Source organism: Narcine bancroftii, chromosome 1 (assembly GCF_036971445.1).
Source record: "Narcine bancroftii isolate sNarBan1 chromosome 1, sNarBan1.hap1, whole genome shotgun sequence".
Classification (NCBI taxonomy): domain Eukaryota; kingdom Metazoa; phylum Chordata; class Chondrichthyes; order Torpediniformes; family Narcinidae; genus Narcine; species Narcine bancroftii.
The window spans coordinates 457,134,963-457,153,847 of record NC_091469.1 but is presented as its reverse complement, the minus strand read 5'-3'; the positions used below and the strand labels follow the sequence as shown (position 1 = coordinate 457,153,847).

The 18,885-nt window shown below is 41.0% G+C and overlaps 1 long non-coding RNA gene across 2 annotated transcripts in view; it reads left to right on the top strand.

The window, feature by feature from the left end:
• Nucleotides 1–4,176: 4,176 nt before the first annotated feature.
• Nucleotides 4,177–18,885, top strand: part of LOC138751825 (uncharacterized) — a 108,784-nt gene continuing 94,075 nt past the window's right edge. For both annotated transcript variants that reach the window (XR_011350210.1, XR_011350211.1), the window contains exons 1-2: nucleotides 4,177–4,272; nucleotides 7,301–7,442. This is a non-coding gene — a long non-coding RNA (uncharacterized lncRNA). The remainder of the gene's footprint in view (nucleotides 4,273–7,300; nucleotides 7,443–18,885) is intronic.

The window sequence follows — 18,885 nt, the reverse complement described above, 5'->3', positions numbered from 1 at the left end:
GAATGATACTGTGTAAATGGATTATTGTTTTGAAAGCAACAAATTAACCAGCTCAGAAGTTGGGTCCAGTACCACTATCTGGTTGCAGCTTGCCATTCTAAGAAGGTCATGTGGTTTTGCAAGCAGAAAGAGAACAAAGACAAAACAGGTTTCTCTGAGAGAGAGAGAGAGAGAGAGAGAGAGAGAGACAGACAGACAGACAGAGAGAGAGGGAGAGAGAGAGAGAGAGAGAGAGAGAGAGAGAGAGAGAGAGAGAGAGAGAGAGAGTGGCTTTTCAAAGCTGGAAGCTTATTTAAACCCCATTTTGAAGATGGGTTATGAGTTTTGAGTTCAGCCTGTTGAAAATCCTTGTGGTCCATACAAGAGGAAATGGCTGGCTAGAGTATTTCACATTTCAGGAGAAACTAGAGGAACTGTGACCTGGTTATCATTTGGAAAACCTTGATGGGGCAAGTTTCTTCAGCATGACACTGAAGTGACTAATGGAAGTAAATCAGTTTGTTTGTGTCCAATGAGCCCAATGTGTCCAATGTTTGCGTCAAATCTCTCTGAAACCAACAAGAACCTGACATAGTGATAACCAATTATCTATAAGCATCAGACCTCAGTGAAAATTCATAAATGTTAAATTCTATGCCCAGTATAAGAATTGCCTGATACCGGTGAACTTGGAAGAGTAAGAAGTGAGATTGGACTGTGAATCAAATAACTTTTCTGAACTTATGCATATTACATACACGTGTACTTAGAATTAGAAGGGGGTTAAGTTAGGTTAAGTCAACAGTAATAAATTAAAGTTTGATCCTGTTTTTATGTTTAAAGAAAATTAAAAATGACTTTTTTTAAAAATAACCATTTGTCTTGGTGAATTTCTATTGCTGCTGAGTTTTGGGGTCCTCTGGGCCTGTAACAACATCACACCAACCACAGTAGTGACCCAATAGTCCAAACCGGCATTGTTCACCCCGTGATGAATGACTCAAGAAGATAGAATGCAGTCTCGCTGAAGCTTTGACTTTTTGGACCTCACAGCCACTAGTCTGGTTTGAACAGGCTGAGGCCCAATTTCAGGTCAGGCAGACCACTGCAAACTTCACAAAACATTAGTATGTGGTCAGTTCCTTTGACCAGGGTACTGCCAAATGAATCATTGACTTATATCAGCTACCTGCTGCTGACAGGTATGATGGAATCAGAGCACTCCTTATCCGCACCTTCGGCCCTTCCCGCTGCAAATGAGTGGCATGGCTGCCCCACATGATCTTCTCAAAAATTGTGACCGCAGACTGTCCACCTTATGAACAATGCACTAGCGTTAATGAATGGCCACAGGTCCTGCTTACTCTTTGAGCAGATATTTCTCGAACAGGTACTGGAAGACATTTGGTTACTCCTTGTGGACGAAGAGTTCAGCGACCTATGCATATTAGCAGCCCGTGCAGATGTCCTGTTGTTCTGTAGCATGCCAAGCAATATGGCGAGGTGTCCATTGAACTAGTTGTTGCGTCGCGCCAAGTGACTCATCTCTCTCCCACTCCACCGAGGAGGCTGGCGACAACAGCAGCAAGTGAACTCTCAAACTCAGATTCTACCAGCAGAAATGGGGTTCTGGACCATGCTGCTGCTGTCCACCTTGCTCCCATCTGGGAAGACCATCGCTGATGGCTATGACGGCGGCCACCAAGATAACCTACTTTATCTATGGGATCAGCAATCAGAGCAGATTTTCCTCATGGACACAGAGGTGGAGGTCAGCATCTTGCCCCCTTGAACTGAGAAACCCATGTCAGGAAGTCAGGACCATCCCTCACCACCACCCACAATAGGAGCATATGCACATATGGGGTGCGGACCATCCCACTTGAGTTTGGATCCTGCCGTTTTACTTGGACCTTCACTTTGGCTGATGTGTCTCAGCCCCTACTGGCCACAGACTTCCTTCAAGTCCACTGCCTCTTGGTAGACCTGAAAGGGAACCAGTTGGTCAATTCCAGGACCTTCCAGACCTTCATCCTTCAAGAAGTCAAGTTCACAGCCCCCCACCTCGAATCAGTAACCTTATTGGTCAACAAGTTTGCCAGAATCCTCGCAGGATTCCTGGCCACTATAAAGCCACGGTGCTCTATCGCGGTCCTGAAACAAGGTGTCTAGCACCACATCGCCACACAGGAACCATTGCTACATGTCTGGGAATGCAGCCTTCCTTCTGACAAGCTGTGGCTCACCAAGGAATATTCAGAAAGATGGAGGAGATGGGAATCATTTGGAGCTTGGAAAGATCATGTGCCTCTCCTCTACACATGGTATCAAAGTCTTTTGTGGGGTGGAGATCTTGTGGGGTATTCCGCTGGCTCAATGACACCATGACACCAAAACAGTACCCAGTTCCCCACATCCAAGTCCACACGGCCAATCTACATGGAGTTAGGATCTTCTCAAAAATTGACCTGGTCCAGGGGTACCACCAGATCCCCATGCACCCCAGCGATGACCCCAAGGCAGCCCTTATCACTCTGTTTGACCCTTTCCTCTGCATGCCATTCAGCCTCAAAAATGCAGCGCAGACCTCCAGAGACTTATGGACTCGGTGGGGCACAGTCTAGATTTTGTTTTTATCTACCTAGACGACATCCTCATCGCCAGCTGTTTGTTACAGGAGCACCTAATGTATCTTCAGCTGCTCTGCCAGTGACTGAGTGACTACAGCTTAGCCACTAACCCAGTGAAATGCCAGTTCGAACAGACTCACACCAATTTCCTTGGGCACCGCATTGATCAACATGGAGCAGTCCCTCTTCCGCCTACGGTTGAGGCCATTTGTAAGTTTGCCAAGCCAAATACAGCCAAATGTTTGGAGGAGCTCGTTGGGATGGTCAACTTCCACCATCAGTTCCTGCCATCAGCTGCCAGAATCATGTGACCTATTTTCAAGCTGCTATCCGGTCAGACCAAATAACTCAGTTGGGACACAGATTCTTCAGCAACTTTCACCCAGGCCAAAGACACTCTGGCCAACTCCACCTTCTAGTGCATAAGCGCATTGGTATGCCCACCGCCTTTACAATTGACACATCCAACATGGCTGTTAGTGGCGTCCTGGAGCAGCTGATTGATGGACATTAGAGACCACTCACTTTCTTCAGCAGACACCTATGGCCCCCAGAGCAGAAATATAGTGTGTTCAACAGGGTTAACCCATCCATCCATCTGGTTGACAACTCAATTCATTGGGACAGATTCATTTGGTATGGGCTGCGTAAACAGGTCAGCCACTGGGCCAGAACTTGCCTGTATGCGGCAGGAACAATAGGCCTAGGTCAGCCAGTGGACACATCACAGAAAAATGTGGCTTCGGATGGCCTGAAATGCACATCTTCCAGCTGTAGTGCTGGTATCTCACCATCCTGTCACTGGGCCACTGTGAGTGCTGTATTGTCTATTCCAGGGGACAGGGAGTGCACAGACAGGATGGACGTATGGGACAGAGCATCAGCCACAAGGTTGCTCTTATCGGAAATGTGCTTGAGACATGAGAGGTTACCCTGCTGCCCTGCCAACCGCAGGTCCGACACTTTGGCGAAGGCAAAAATGAAGGGCTTGTGATCTGTGAAGTCCGTGAAATCCTGTCCTCCACTGAGCTTGTCTATAGGGCCCCGCTGACAGTCCCGGAAGAGTTTGTGGCAGCACTCATGGCCAGGAGGAAACACTTACGGTCCTGCTAACGTGACTTCGTGAGAAAGTGGCCACCTTGACCCCCATACCAACATCACGCCACAGTCTAGCCCCATCCTACATCCCAAAAGATCTCTAAGACTGTAATTACGTCTTCATAAGGTGAGGCGCGCACCAGACACCCCTTCAGCCCGCATATGAGGGTCCAAATAAGGTGTTACAGCACAATGGGACTATGTGCCTTTCGGACATTCAGGATAAGCAGGAAACATTCACGGTCAACTGTCTCAAAACAGCACACCTTGATCTTGACCAACCAATAACTGTTCCAACCCCACGGTGGAGAGGTTGGCATCCCAAACATACAAACTGTTTACCAACTGTGGAATCTGAACAAAAGTTCTGGTGGGGGGAGGAATCATGGCTACACTGATCCACAAACGAACTGTGTCACAGAATGACATCACAATGGTCCCAGTGAGAGGGGCTGAAAAGGATCATGGGAGTGGTGCTGATAAGCTCTCGGAGAGATCCAGTAAAGTCTAGACAAAGATTTTATATATATCTGAACTGGAGAGGGACTAATATCCTTGTGGGAAGGTATGCAAGTGTTACTTCAGGGAATTTAAACTAGATTTGTAGGGAGATGAGAACTAGATTGCTAGAGCAGATATTGGAGTGGGGATGGAAAAAGATTATTTTAAGACTGCACTCAAATACAGGAATCAAAGGGAACAATGTTCTGAGGTCTGTCTATTTCAGCACAAAGAGTTTTGTAGTAAGGCAGATGAGCTTATGGAATTAGCTCCATGTGGAATTATGACCTTGAGGCCATCAGTGTAACTTGGTTGAAGGAGGGACAGGACTGGTAGCAAAATGTTCTGTTAAGACATGAAAGAGATGGAAGGTTGAAAGGGGGAGGGGTAGCATCACTAGACAGTGCTTAAACAGGATAGACTGGAGGGCTCATCTACTGAGGCTATATGGATGGAGCTGAGTAATGGGTAAAGGCATGATCACATCATTGGGGTTATATTATAGACTACCCAATAGACACTGATAATTGGAGGAGCGAATCTGCAGAGACAGAAGACAGCTGCAGGAAAAATAAAGTTGTAATGGGAAGTGATTTTAACTTTCCACATATTGATTGGGACTCTCATTCTGTAAAAGGGCTGAATGTCTTAGTGTTTCTCAAATCTGTTCAGGATACTTGTTGAAATCAATGTATAGAGGTACCAGCTTTTAAGAGAACACTGATGGATGTCCAAAAATGGAAAGAGATAGGACGGGTGATGGAAGTGTATGGCAAGAAATACTTTGGATCCAGTGATCATTATGCTCTTGGGTTGAGATTCTAAATTGGAGAAAGTATAATTTTGAGGAAATGAGAAAGGATCTAGAAAGCATGGAATGGGATAGGTTGTTTTCTGGTGAGAATGTGCTTGGTAAATGAGAGGCCTTCAAAGATGAAATTTTGAGAGCACAGAGTTTGTATGTTTCTGTCAGGGTAAAAGGCAAAGTTAACAGGCATAGGGAACCTGACGTTTTGAAGATATTGGAGATCTAGTTAAGAAAAAGAAAGGTGTTCTGCAAGTATAGGCAACAAAGAGCAAATGAGGAGCATAAAAACTGCAAGAAAAGCTTATGAGATCAGGAGGTCTAAAAGAAGACATGAGGTTGCTTTAACAGCAAGGCAATAAAAAACATCCTAGGGCTTCTAAAGGTATATTAAGAGCAAAAGGATAATAAGGAATAAAATTGCTCCTCTTGTAGATCAGATTGGTCAGATATGTATGGCGCCAAAAGAACTGGGGAGATCTTAAAATGTCTTTTTGCATCTATATTTACTCAAGAAACTGGAAGAGTCTATGGAAGTGAGGCAAACATGTAGTGAGGTCATGGAACCCATACAGATTAAAGAGAAGAAGATGGTTGCTGTTGTGAAGCAAATAGGAATGATAAATCCTCAGACATAATATGGCAAATATACTTAACATGTCCTTAGCCACCGTGAGGTGCCAGAGGATTGTTCTGTTCTTTAAAAGACTCTAAAAACAACCCAGGAAATTACATGCTAGTGAGCCGGACGTCAGTAATAGGCAAGTCATTGGAAGATGTTCAATATGTGGAATCTTTTGGCCACAAATTCATACTAGGGACTGATTAGGGATGGTCAACATGGCTTTGTGCATGGGAGGTCATGTTTAACTAATCATAAAGATTTTTGAGAAGGTTAGCAGAAAAGTGATGAAGAAAACACCATAGATCCTCTTTATGTGGACTTTAGTAATGCCTTTGACAAGGTCCCACATGGGAGATTAATCAAGAAGTTTCAGTTGCATGGTATTCATGGGGAGATAATAAATTGTATTCAAAATTGGTTTTATGGGAGAAACCACAGAGTGTAGTGAATGATTGGCACTCTGACTTGCAGCATACCTCAAGGATCAGTGCTGGGCCTATTTTTGTTTATCATCTATATTCAGATTTCAGATTTATTGTCAGAGTACATACAAGACATCACATACAACCCTGAGGTTCTTTTTCCTTCGGATGTGGCAGAATTACCACTAACTGATAGTTCAGAAAAAAACTGTACATAGTGTAAACATGTAAACAAATGAAGAATTGTAAACAGATAACAGCAATACAGAGAGAATAAAAAAGAAAATCAATAAAATGCACAAGTAAGAGTCCTTAAATGAGTCTCTGATTGAGTTTGTTGTTGAGGAGTCTAAAGGTGGAGGGATAACAGCTGTTCCTGAACCTGGTGGTGTGAGTCTTGTAGCATCTATACCTCTTCCCTGATGGCAGCAGTGAGAATAGACTGTGTAGATGTACTCAATAGTGTGGAGGATTTTGCCTGTGATGTCCTGGGCTTTGTCCACTACCTTTTGGAGGACTTTATGCTCAGGGGTATTAATGTCCCCTTACAAGACCATGATGCAGCTGGTCAACACTTTCCGCCACACCTCTGTAGAAATTTGCCAGGGTTTCTAGTGTCATACCAAACCTCCACAAATTCCTGAGGAAGTAGAGGTGCTGACGTGCTTTCTTCACAATGCCGTTGGTGTGTTAGGTCCTCCAAGATAGTAACTCCAAAGCACTTAAATTTTCTCACCCTCTTCACCTTTGATCCCCCAATGATCACTGGATTCCATACATCTGGCTTGCCTTTCCTGAAGTCAACAATCAGCTCCTTAGTTTTGGTGACATTGAGTGCAAGGTTGTTGTTGGTGCACCATTCAGCCAAGTTTTCAATCCTCATCCTCTATGCTGACTCATCTCCATCCTTTATACAACCCACTACCATGGTATCGTCGGCAAATTTGTAGAGCGTATTGTCATAATGAGCCACAAGTTGTAGGTGTAAATTTAGTAGGAGAGGGGGCTAAGAACACAACCCTGTAGTGCACCAGTACTGATGAAGATTGTGGAAAAGTTTTTACCAATCTTCACTGATTGAGATCTGAAGGGGAAGAAATCTATGATCCAATTACACAGTGGTAACTCCCAGGTCTTGGAGTTTACTGATCAGTTTTGAGGGGATGACGGTGTTAAATGCCAAACTGTAGTTGATAAAGAACATCCTGATGAATGCATCTTTACTGTCCATGTGTTCTAGGACTTTGTGTAGAGCTATTGAGATGATATCCACCATAAACCTGTTACTACGATAGGTGAACTGGAACGTATTCCTGTCACCTCTCAGACAGGTGCTGATCTGCTTCATCACCAGCCTTTCAAAGCACTTCATCATTGTTGATGTAAGTAGTTCTTGTTGATAATCATAGAAACATAGACACGTAGAAAAATAGGTGCAGGAGTAGGCCATTTGGCCCTTCAATCCTACACCATCATTCAATATGATTATGGCTGATCAGTACCTGGTTCCTGCCTTCTCCCCATTCCCCTTGATCCCTTTAGCCACAAGGGCCAAATCTAACCTACTCTTAAATATTGGCAAGGAACCAGCCTCAACTACTTCCTGTAGCAAAGATTTCCACAGATCCACCACCCTCTGAGAGAAGAAATTTTTCCTCATCTCAGTCCTAAAAAACTTCCCCCTTATCCTTAAACTGTGACCCCTGGTCCTGCTTTTTCTCAGCATTGGAAACAACCTACCTGCGTCTAGTCTGTATAAACCCTTAAGAATTTTATATGTTTCTATAAGATTCTCTGCTAACTCTTCTAAATTCCAGAGAATACAAGCCTAGTCTATCCAACCTTTCTTCATATGCAAGTCCTTCCATCCCTGGTATCAGTCTAGTGAATCTTCTCTGAACCCCCTCCATAGCGAGGATGTCCTTCCTTAGATAAGGAGATCAAAACTGCACGCAGTACTCCAGATGTGGTCTCACCAAGGCCCTGTTCAGCTGTAGCAGGATACCTGTACTCAAATCCTCTTGCTATGAATGCCAACATAGCATTCACCTTCCTCACCGCCTCCTGCACCTGCATGCCCACTTTCAGTGATTGATGCACAGCAACACCCAAGTCTCTCTGCATCTCCCCTTTTCCTAAACAGATACCATTTAGATAATAGTCCTCTTTCCTGTTCTTACCTCCAAAGTGGATAACCTCACATTTATCCACAATTATATTGCATCTGCCACATCTTGGCCCACTCACCTAACTTGTCCAAATCACTCTGCGCCCTCCTACTGTCATAAACACAGCCAACCCTGCTACCCAACTGGATGAAAATGAAAATATGGTAAATTGGATGCAGATTACACAAAGATTGGAGGTGGAGTGAACAGTGAACAGGCTTTTAAAACTTGGAGAGGGATCTGAAGCAGCTGAAAAAATGAGCTGCAAAATGGCAGATGGAATTTAATGCAGACAAATGTGAGGTTTTACATTTTGGAAAGACAAACCAAGGAAAGACATATATGGTAAAGGGCAGAGCGCTAAGGTGTGCAGTAGGACAGAGGGATTTGTGAATATACTGTAGATAAATAATTCCCTGAAAGTGTCATCACAGGTAGATAGGGTTGTGAAGAGAGCATTTTTGCACATTGTTTTTCACAAATCAAAGTATGGAGGATAGGATTTGGAATGTTATGGTGAAGTTGTATAAGACATTGGTGAGGCCAAATTTGGACCATTGTGTGCAGTTTTGGTCACCCAACTACAGGAAGGATATCAATAAAATTGAAAGAATGCAAAGGTGATTTACAAGGATGTTACCAAGACTTGTGGAACTGAATTACAGAGAAAAGTTAAAGAGATTAGGACTTTATTCCTTGGAGTATAGAAGAATGCGGGGGATTGAAAGAGGTATTTAAAATTATGATGTGTATAGATAAAGTAAATGCAAGCAGACTTTTCCCACTGAATTTAGGTGAGATTATATCTAGAGGACATGGGTTAAGGATGAAAGGGGAAAAGTTTGGAGGGAACATTTTGGATTCCCATGATGACAGGGTAGTTAAGAAGGTATATGGTATGCTGGTCTTCATAAATCATAAGTATAGAGTATAGGAGCTGGGAAGTAATGCTGCGACTGTTTAAGGCATTGGTGAGGCCAGGTTTGGAGTACTGTGCTCAGTTCTGGTCTCCAAATTATAGAAAGGATTATAGATAAGGTGGAGAGGGTGTAGAAAAGGTTTACAAGGATGTTGCCTGGCTTACAGCATCTGGATTACAGGGAGAGATTAAGGAGACTGGGACTTTATTCATTGGAACGTAAACGACTGAGAGGGGACTTGATAGAGGTATTTAAAATTATGAAAGGAATAGATTGACTAGACATAAACAGACTCTTTCCCCTGAGGGCAGGGGAGATTGGAACAAGAGGCCATGAGTTAAGGGTAAGGGGGAAACACATAAGGAGAAATATTAGAGGTGGCTTTTTCACTTAGCGAGTGGTGGCAGAATGAAATGATCTTCCAAATTAGATAGTTGCGGCAGGGTCTTCTGTCATTTAAGAGAAGGTTGGATGTGGACATGGAGGTGAGGGGGTTGGAGGGTTATCGGGGGAGAACGGGAGGTTTCAGCTAGTGGAGTTGTTCTAGTGAACCGGTGCGGACTTGAACGGCCGACATGGTCTGTTTCCGCTCCGTAAATGGTTAACACTGGAGGAAACTCTTCATGCAGAGAGTAGTGGGAGTGTGGAATGAGCTTCATTTGAATTGGTTAATACAGGCTCAATTTTGACATTTAAGAAAAAATTAGACAAGTTCATGGATATGGTCTGGGTCCAAGTCCGTGGGACTAGGCAGAATAATAGTTTGGCAGAGTGACTGAATGGCCGGTTTCTGTGCTATTGTGTTTGATGGTCCTTTTGATGGAATATGTGTAAAGTACAGAATATATTCTATTTTGTCTTGAATTTTATGCCAAACACAGTTTCTTAGATGATTTGTCATAAAGGAAATAGTGTTTCATTTCAAATGTTGGTTAAAAGAATAGTGTCTGAAACCAGATTATTTGATAATCCGTTGAATGGAAATCACTTAATGCCAGAAATGGTCAATGAATGCTTGATCCTTGTCTTAAAATTATTTGAAATGAGTATCGGAAAGCAGCAGCATTAATCAAGGAACCACGCCACCCAGCACACGCTCTATTCTCGCTGCTGCCATCAGGGAAGAGGTCTAGGTCCCACAAGACTTGCACCACCAGGTTCAGGAACAGCTGCTACCCCCGTCCACCATCAGACTTCTCAACCATGCACTCAATCAAAGAGTCAGTTAAGAACTTTTACTTTTGCACTATTTACTTTTTTTCTCTCTGTATTGCAGTCAGTTTCTTTACATTTCTTTATTTGTTTACCCGTATATGTATCTTCTTGTGCATAGTTTTTTTTTTGCACTACCAATAAGTGAAAATTCTGCCTCATTTGTAGGAAAGAGAATCTCAGGGTTGTATGTGATGTGGTGTCTGTACTCAGACAATCCATCTGAACTTTTTTTCCCCTTTCTGCCTCAAATATTGACTCACCATTACAATTCCCCGACGTTGCTTGAACCACTGAGGTCCTCCAGCAAATAATTTTTTTTTAAAATTAACATATGAACACAAATCAAATATTCGAGATCATAATGCACATGAAAATTAAATGTGGATTGAGTTAAACTGTTTTCATTTATGTCAAACACTTTTGCAAAGGGTAAGGTGTATAAAATATCGATTTAACATTTATCCAAGTGCAATTTAAAGGCTAAAGCATCCAAGGGGAGACAGATAGGAATTAACTTTAAGTGAAACAGATTTTCAATAAATAATGAGTTGAAAAATTAAGTGACATTTATGATTGGGTAAAAGAAAGCTCAGAAAATAAACTTCCTAATTTAACCATGTAATTCCATTTAAAATGTTCTAAAGCAAGGTACTTGGGAAATTGAAGGTGTTTAATGTGGGTAAGCCACCTAGATGACACTGGGGGTCTCAAAGAGGCCATTGAAAATATTGTGGATCCATTTATAGTGATCTTTCAACAATTACTCGAGTCAGGAATGGTACCATAGGACTGGAAATTAGCAAATTTCTCTCCACTCTTTGAGAGAGAGAGAGAGAGAGAGAGAGAGAGAGAGAGAGAGAGAGAGAGAGAGAGAGAGAGAGAGAGAGAGAGATAAACATTAGAAAACTATTAGCCACTTAGACTGACATCCGTGGTAGGCAAAATTCCAGAGTTCATTATTAAAGAGGTTTTGGAGTAATTGAAAACACAAAATAAAATAGGCCGAAGTCAGGGGAATCTTGCCTGACAAACCTGTTTAAATTATTTGAGGAAGTAATTAGCAGGGCAGATAAAGAAGACTCAGTGGATGCTGATTACTGGGATTTTCAGAAAGACTTTGATATCAAATTTGTGATGCATAAGTCGACTAAATGAGCCAATGGTTTTACAGGAAAGGTACTAGAATGCATAGAAGATTGCTTGACTGGCAGAAGCTGAAATATATGAATAAAGGAGGCCTTTTCTGGCTGGCTGCGGTGACTAGTGGTGATCTACAGAGGTCGGCGTTGGGTCTGCTACTTTTCCCATTTTATGAAAATAACAGATAATTGAATTGATGGCTTTGTAGCCAAGTTTGCAGATTATTAAAAAAAAGAACCAAAATGATGGAGCTGCTGCAAGGCCAGGGCAGCTGCTGGTGTGGACCTGGGAGAGCAAAGAGCAGAGATAGATATACTGCTGCTCCAAAAGAGTCAACCACCTCTACCTAATACTGGCAATTCTGTACAGGCTTCAAATGGCCTATTAAAGAGCCAACAACATTTTTAAGAAAAATCCTGCAACCTTGGGTCTGCGCCCAAGATGGCAGCGCCTTTTTCAACAGCGGCCACAAGAGGCATGGCGGACTCTGGGGGAGCAGCAGCCCGGCACAGGGCACCAAAAATGGGGAGGACACCTCCTGTTGAGAAGGAGAAGCAGAGGAAACAACCTTGGAGAGTGGTGACCATGGCAATGAACCAATGTGGGGTTAAGTGGCTGAAGGACCCACACAGCCTGAAGAGCATGGCTCAGTTATTGGAACCAGGATTCAAGAGGGTTCTGAAGTCAAGAAAGGCTCCCTCAGAACCTTGGGTCTTAAAGGCTTCCTAATCATGTCAGATTCAGATTTATTTTCAGAGTACATACATGACATCACATTCAATTCAGGGTCTTTTTTTCCTGCAGGCGAGGCAGAATTACCAGTGCAAAAAATAACTGTACAGTGTATACATGTAAACAAATCAAAAACTGTAAACAGATAACAAATATAAACAAACTGACAGTGCAATACAGAGAAAATTTAAAAAACTCAATTAAGTGCGCAAGTTGGAGTCCTTTTAAATGAGTCCCTGATTGAGTTTGTTGTTAAGGAGACTGATGGTGGAGAGATAGCCGTTGTTCCTGAACCTGGTGGCTTGAGTCTTATGGCACTTATACCTCTTTACTGATGGTAGCAGCGAGAACAGAGTGTGCTGGGTGGTGTGGATCCTTGATGATTGCTGCTGCTCTCTGATGGCAGCGTTCCCCATAGATGTGCTCGATATTGGGGAGGGTTTTGCCTATGTGGGCTCTGTCCACTACCTTTTGCAGGACTTTATGCTCAGAGGTATTGGTGTTCCCATACCAGTCCATGATGCAGCCGGTCAGCCCACTTTCCACCACAGATCTGTAGAAATTTGCCAGGATTTCTGGTGTCATACCAAACCCCCACAAACTCATGAAGATGTAGAGGTGCTGACATGCTTTCTTCATGATGCCATTAGCGTGTTAATTCCAGGAAAGATCCTCCAAGATAATGACTCCCAAGAACTTAAATTTGCTCACCCTCTCCACCTCTGATCCCCCCAATGATCACTGGATTGTATACCTCTGGCTTTCCTTTCCTGAAGTCAACAATTAGCTCCTTAGTTTTGGTGACATTGAGTGCAAGGTTGTTGTTGGTGCACCATTCAGCCACGTTTCTAATCTCCCTCCTGTATGCTCTCTCATCTCCTTCTTTACACAACCCACTACTGTGGTATTGTTGGCAAATTTGTAGATGATGTTATTGTCGTACCGAGTCATACAGTTGAGTAGAACAGGGGGCTAAGCACATGCCCTGTTGTAGTGCAGATTTTGAAGGGTCATGTGACTTCTCCAGAGATCCTATGATCAGAAGTGACTCACCTATCAATCAAGGGCTAAATCTGCCCACCTATGAGGCTTATATCTGATTGGTTCTGACAGCAGTCGTGTGATTGATCTCCCCACAGGAGAGGCTGATGTGCGATTGGTCTGAGCAGGTCACATGATTAATCCCTGCATTAAAAAGTCATGTTTGGTGCCTGTTTGGTTACTTTTTTTGCTGCTCCTCAAGACTAGCACTGAAGTCCAGGCTGCTAACCATGGGCGGGCTAGCATCAGAGTGCCGACTGCAATGGGCCCATCCCAGATCCTGACCTGTTTTCGATGCTGGAAGCCAGATTCATTTAACATACTTGCTAGTTGTCCTTATCTTACCATTCATTCAAATGCTGTGGCTGTGGGTGGATAAGTATTGGGTGCTTAACATTTGCATTCCCAGTCAGGAGTTCCGAATATTTACCAATGATTTACTTGCACTCAATGTGTAGTTATTTGTGCATTATTCTGGGTTGGTCTGTGTGAGTGTGTGCCATTTTGTGAATTCCCCTGTATGAAGACTATTTTTTGTTGATAATCTATGTTCATCCTTGATTCTCTTTGAATCTATTTAATCTATTCTTGAACACAACACCTGTGGTGCTCCAGTACTGATGGAGATCAATCTCAGGACTTGGGGTTTGCTGATCAGTTTTGATGGGGTGATGGTGTTAAATGCTGAACTGTAGTCAATAAATGCACCTTTACTGTCCTGGTGTTCCAGGGCTTTGTGTAGAGCCAGTGAGATGGCATCTGCCATAGATGTGATGCTACAGTAGGTGGCCTGGAATGTATCCATGTTGCAGCTCAGACAGGAGCTAATATGGTTCAGCACCAGCCTTTCAAAACACTTCACAGTAAGTGTTACTGGTTGATATTCATTAAAGTAGGTTATTACACTCTTCTTGGGCACCGACATGATTGATGACTGCTTGAAACAGGTGGGTACCACGCCCTGCTGGAGTGAAATATTTTGAAGATATCCATGAATACATTGATAAGCTTGGATCAGGAGCTCAGTTTATTATTGGATCCAACAAGATGCTATGCAGTGCAGAGCTTTAAGAGCATTGGAGATGAATCTACAAACATTCAGTGACTATGTAGGGAATCTCTTTTGCTTCTCTCACTCTCTCTCTGAGGAGTGTCAGGCAACACTAATTTCCTGTAATGTTACAGGTTTTATACTATTACATAACAATATATTAACCATATAACCATATAACCATAACCATATAACCACTTACAGCACAGAACAGGCCAGTTCGGCCTGCTAGTCCAAGCCGTAACAAATCCCCACCCTCATAGTCCCACTGACCAGCACCCGGTCCATACCCCTCTAGTCCCCTCCTATCCATGTAACGATCCAGTCTTTCCTTAAATGCAACCAATGATCCCGCCTCGACCACGTCTGCCGGAAGCTCATTCCACATCCCCACCACCCTCTGCGTAAAGAAATTTCCCCTCATGTTCCCCTTATAATTCTCCCCCTTCAACCTTAAACCATGCCCTCTAGTTTGAATCTCCCCCACTCTTAATTGAAAAAGCCTATCCACGTTTACTCTGTCCGTCCCTTTTAAAATCTTCAATACAAGCTAGGTGGAAGTGTAGGTAGGGTTGAGGAAACAGGGAGCCTGCAGAGGGATTTGCACAGTTAGTGAGAAAGTGGTAGAGGAATACTGTATAGGAAAGTGTATAGTCATGCACTTTTGTTGAAGGATTATTTTCTAAATGGTGAAGAGGTCCAAAGGGTCTTGGCTGTCTTACTGAAAATTCCCTGAAGGTTGACTTGCAGGTTGAGTCTGCAGTAAGGAAGGCAATGCAATGTTAGCATTAATTTTGAGAAGTCTAGAATATATAATGAGATGTTGATTAGACCATATTTGAAGTATTGAAAACAGTTTTGGAGCCCATATGTCACAAAGAATGTGCTGGTGTTGGAGAGGGTCCATGGAAAGCTTACTGGTATGATATCAGGGAGAAGAGGATTACCATACGAGATGTTTTAGGTTGTCCTAGGCCTGTACTCTCTTGAATTTAGAATGACGAGAGGGGGAATCTCATTGAAGCATATCAAACTTGGAAAAGATTGGACAGAGTGGACTTGGAGATGTTTCTAAGAGTGGATGACTCTGGATCCAGAGGGCACAATATCAGAATAAGATGGCATCCTTTTAGAACAGAGAGAGGGAGAAGATTCTTAAGTCGAAGGTTGTTGAATCTGAAAAATTGCCTCAGACAGCTGTGGAGGCCCAGTCAATGGGTAAATTTAAATTAGAGGTTGATGGATTCTTGACAAGTAATGTCATCAAAAGAATGGAGAAAATAGTGTTAAAAGAAAGAATCTATCACCATGATTCCAATTTTTAAAAAAGAAATTAGACATACAGCATGTTAACAGGCCATTTCGGTCCATGAGCCTGGGCCGCCCAATTACAGCCAATTGACCTACTATCCTGGTACATTTTGAATGCTGGGATGAAACCCACGCAGACACAGGGAGAATGTATGAACTCCTTACAGCTAGTTCAGGATTCGAATCCTGGTCCTGAGTGCTGCTGTAATATCAACAATTCTAACTCATTCTGTCTAGGTAGTATCAAATTATGACCTAACGAATCAACCTGATAATAATAAAAAAGGACTATTTGGGACATTAAATCTTTTATTCATTCATTGAAATGTGATAAATTTACCAGTTTCAAAACAATCTTCTTCTTTCTTAATCCCCATTTGACTCCAAATCTTCAAACATTGATTATTCGTAGAAAAAGGAAGAAGTCTGTTTTGACATAAAGACATTTTTTTGAGAAATCAAACCTTTTCCACCTATTTCATAATCTATTTTATTCCATAATTTAATCAAATGTCTCAAAATAGATGTATCTCTAGTTCCTATTAACAATTTTGAATTCCATTTATAAATAAAGCTCTGCAGAGAATCTTCTCCTATTTTACACAATTCTATTTTAACTCAAGCTGAGGATTTATCTATTTTAAACATCCCATTAATAAATTTCAATTGAGCTGCTTTATAATAATTCTTAAAATGGGGAAGAGGCAAACCTCCTAATTCAAATTTCCAAGTCATTTTTTCCAAACACCTTTCCTTTCCACAAAAACATCCTGATACACGAATGTAAATCCATTAAGAATTTTTGAGGAATCCCACAAGGAATTGACTGAAAAAGATATTGAACCCTTGAAAAAATATTCATTTTCCTACTAAAGTTATAGGCAAATCATTCCACCTATTTAAATCTTCCTTAATTTTAACTAAAGGTAAATTATTTCATTCATATAAATTATTTAAATTAGTATCAACTGTAATCCCCAAATTTTTAATTTCATGATCTGACCACTTAAATTGAGAAGATTCTCTCCATTGACCAAGGGCATAATTTCATGTTTGTCCCAATTAATCTTATAATCTGATATTTCACCATATTCTTGCAATCTTGTATATAATTGATACAAATAATTTGTAGAATCTGTCATATAAACCAAAACATCATCAGCAAATAAATTAATCTTATGTTCCTCTTTTTTTTTAAATTTTTTTATTTTTCACACCATAAATCACATTAGCCATGATATACACTTTTTCTTTTTCACACATATACAGTGACTTTTTCTCCCCCCCCCTCCCTCCTCCCAAGCCACCCCCCCACCACCCCCCCTCTCATCCATTTTAGGTAAACAATCTAGGTTGCATTAAGCCAGTCAGACAATGTTGTTATTCAACAAAAATACACCAGAAATTCTACTGAGTCCATTCTTTTCTTTCCTTCTCCTTCCATCAACTTAGGTAATGTTTGTCCCCGGTAGGTTTTCGCTATTGTATTTAATGTAAGGCTCCCATACTTGTTCAAATATTTCAATATTATTTCTTAAACTATATGTTATTTTTTCTAATGGAATACATTTATTCATTTCTATATACCATTGTTGTATTTTCAGATTATCTTCCAATTTCCAGGTTGACATAATACATTTTTTTGCTACGGCTAGGGCTATCTTAACAAATCTTTTTTGTGCATCCTCCAGATCAATTCCAAATTCTTTGTTTTTTATGTTGCTTAGGAGAAAGATCTCTGGGTTCTTTTGTATATTGTTTTCTGTTATTTTATTTAATATCTGATTGAGATCATCCCAAAATTTTTCTACTCTCTCACATGTCCAGATTGCATGAATTGTTGTTCCCATTTCTTTTTTACATCGAAAACATCTATCAGATACTGTTGGGTCCCATTTATTTAACTTTTGCGGTGTAATGTATAGTCTGTGTAACCAATTATATTGTATCATACATAGCCTCGTATTTATTGTATTTCTCATCGTTCCAGAACATAATTTCTCCCATGTTTCCTTTTTTATCTTTATATTTAAATCTTGTTCCCATTTTTGTTTAGTTTTACCATTTGTTTCCTCATTCTCCTTTTCTTGCAGTTTAATATACATATTTGTTATAAATCTTTTGATTAACATTGTATCTGTAATCACATATTCAAGGTTACTTCCCTCTGGTAAACTCAAATTGCTTCCTAATTTATCCTTCAAGTAGGATCTCAGTTGGTAATATGCCAGCGCTGTATCTCCAGTTATATTGTACTTATCTCTCATTTGTTCAAAGGATAAGAATCTATTTCCTGAAAAACAATTTCCTATTCTTTTAATCCCTTTTTTTCCCATTTTCTAAAGGAAAGGTTGTCTATTGTAAAAGGGAGTAGCTTATTTTGCGTCAATATTAGTTTTGGTAATTGATAATTTGTTTTATTTCTTTCTACATGAATCTTCTTCCAAATATTGAGGAGATGATGTAATACTGGAGAAGTTCTATGTTGTACCAATTTTTCGTCCCATTTATATAATATGTGTTCAGGTATCTTTTCCCCTATTTTATCTAATTCTAATCTCGTCCAGTCTGGTTTTTCCCTTGTTTGATAAAAATCCGATAGGTATCTTAATTGTGCGGCTCTATAATAATTTTTGAAGTTTGGCAATTGTAAGCCTCCTTGCTTATACCATTCTGTTAATTTATCTAGTGCTATCCTCGGTTTCCCCCCTCTCCATAAAAATTTCCTTATTATTTTCTTTAACTCTTTGAAGAATTTTTCTGTCAGTTGTATTGGCAATGCCTGAAATAAGTATAGTATCCTTGGAAAAATGTTCATTTTAATACAGTTTATCCTTCCTATCAGTGTTAGTGGTAGATCTTTCCAATGCTCTAAATCGTCCTGTAATTTTTTCATTAGTGGATTGTAATTGAGTTTATATAATTGGCCTAGATTTTTGTTTATTTGTACCCCTAGGTATCTTATTGCCTGCATTTGCCATCTGAATGGAGATTCCTTCTTAAATTTTGAGAAATCTGCATTATTCATAGGCATTGCTTCACTTTTATTTACGTTTATCTTGTAACCCGACACTTCTCCATATTCCTTCAATTTCTTATGTAATTCTTTTATTGATAGTTCTGGTTCTGTTAAGTACACTATAACATCATCCGCAAATAGACTGATTTTATATTCCCTGTCTTTTATTTTTATTCCTTTTATATTATTATCTATTCTTATCAATTCTGCTAGTGGTTCTATAGCTAG